This window comes from Nylanderia fulva, unplaced genomic scaffold (assembly GCF_048542155.1).
Source record: "Nylanderia fulva isolate GAGA-0341 unplaced genomic scaffold, ASM4854215v1 Scaffold1679, whole genome shotgun sequence".
NCBI classification, from domain to species: Eukaryota; Metazoa; Arthropoda; class Insecta; order Hymenoptera; family Formicidae; genus Nylanderia; species Nylanderia fulva.
This window is the reverse complement of record NW_028189922.1, coordinates 6,041-8,257: the sequence shown is the minus strand read 5'-3', so window position 1 is coordinate 8,257 and position 2,217 is coordinate 6,041. Positions and strand designations below refer to the sequence as shown.

Genomic DNA, 2,217 nt, shown 5'->3' with positions numbered 1-2,217 from the left:
GGATTATTAGTTGGGATAGTTTGCGGAACTTGCAGCAACCGCCTCACCCTCTCACGGGCGGGTGACCTATGCGAACTTTGCGAGTCTGTATACGAAGACTACTCGCGTAACCCAGATAGCGTCCCGGCGAGGATAGAAGACGGAACCACGATCATAACTGTAGAATTACAGATAGGCTCCACGCCGTAACTGCTACTTTAAGGGTAACACATTCTTTCCCTTTCCTCCGCATCGTGCAACCTTTGTCGGAAAACCCTTCGTCGTGGGTATCCCCGGAAAAATTTCCGTAATACGACGTTGTCTCGCGCAATAGTTCGAGTACGTGCAACGCGAATCATACACTCGCGAATAACACGCCGCGACTGCGAACGGGACGTAACAAAGGTACGCCTATTTAGCAGGCTAGAGTCTCGTTCGTTATCGGAATTAACCAGACTAATCGCTCCATCAACTAAGAACGGCCATGCACCACCACCCACCGAATCAAGAAAGAGCTATCAATCTGTCAATCCTTCCGGTGTCTGGGCCTGGTGAGGTTTCCCGTGTTGAGTCAAATTAAGCCACAGGCTCCACTCCTGGTGGTGCCCTTCCGTCAATTCCTTTAAGTTTCAGCTTTGCAACCATACTTCCCCCGGAACCCAAAAGCTTTGGTTTCCCGGAAGCTGCCCGCCGAGTCATCGGAGGAACTTCGGCGGATCGCTAGCTGGCATCGTTTATGGTTAGAACTAGGGCGGTATCTGATCGCCTTCGAACCTCTAACTTTCGTTCTTGATTAATGAAAACATTTTTGTCAAATGCTTTCGCTTCTGTCCGTCTTGCGACGATCCAAGAATTTCACCTCTAACGTCGCAATACGAATGCCCCCATCTGTCTCTATTAATCATTACCTCGGGGTTCCGAAAACCAACAAAATAGAACCGAGGTCCTATTCCATTATTCCATGCACGCAGTATTCAGGCGAAGGTAGCCTGCTTTAAGCACTCTAATTTGTTCAAAGTAAACGTACCGGCCCGACTCGACACTCAGTAAAGAGCACCGCGACGGGATATTAGTTGGGCCGCCCCTCGCGAGGCTAAGCCCACCGGTAGGACGTCCCACATCACGCCAGTTAAACACCGCGAGCGGTGAACCGACGGTGTGCGACACAGATTCAACTACGAGCTTTTTAACCGCAACAACTTTAATATACGCTATTGGAGCTGGAATTACCGCGGCTGCTGGCACCAGACTTGCCCTCCAATGGATCCTCGTTAAAGGATTTAAAGTGTACTCATTCCGATTACGGGGCCTCGGATGAGTCCCGTATCGTTATTTTTCGTCACTACCTCCCCGTGCCGGGAGTGGGTAATTTGCGCGCCTGCTGCCTTCCTTGGATGTGGTAGCCGTTTCTCAGGCTCCCTCTCCGGAATCGAACCCTGATTCCCCGTTACCCGTTACAACCATGGTAGGCGCAGAAACTACCATCGACAGTTGATAAGGCAGACATTTGAAACATGCGTCGCCGGTGCTAGGACCGTGCGATCAGCACAAAGTTATTCAGAGTCACCAAAATAAACGGTGGACGAACGGCGAGCCGCCCGCCACCGATTGGTTATGATCTAATAAAAGCGTCCCTTCCATCACTGGTCGGGACTCTGTTTTGCATGTATTAGCTCTAGAATTACCACAGTTATCCAAGTAAATGTGGGTACAATCTAATGTACCATAACTGATTTAATGAGCCATTCGCGGTTTCACCTTAATTCGGCATGCACTGAGACATGCATGGCTTAATCTTTGAGACAAGCATATGACTACTGGCAGGATCAACCAGGGAGCTTCGTGTTCGGTTACTCGCAAGGGTAAATTACTCGAAAGAGGGAGAGAGAGAGAAAAATCAATTAACGACAGCAAAGGAATGTTACACGAACTTTACATGCATACACACACACACACACACACACACACCTATAAGTGCACCCATTTCGTTGCAAAAGTTCATTTCTACGTAGCCATTGTGCCACGAAGTTTTGATAACGCAAAATTTACGATTTGATATCGTAAAGTATAAAATGTCGAAGTTAAAGATGGATTTTTCTTCAATAATAAGGATAAAAAAATGAGTGCGAAAATAATGATAATACGAATATAATCATCACGGTGGTGAAAAGAAAAAAACAGTAATCGATAGGTCGTTTCTTAATCGGTATGCCATCTGTTGCATTCGTCGACACAGCG

General features: G+C 47.5%; 1 pseudogene; it reads right to left on the bottom strand.

The window, feature by feature from the left end:
- LOC146723793 (small subunit ribosomal RNA) lies at window positions 1-1,816 on the bottom strand (annotated as a pseudogene; the record flags this gene model as incomplete).
- Window positions 1,817-2,217: the final 401 nt, after the last annotated feature.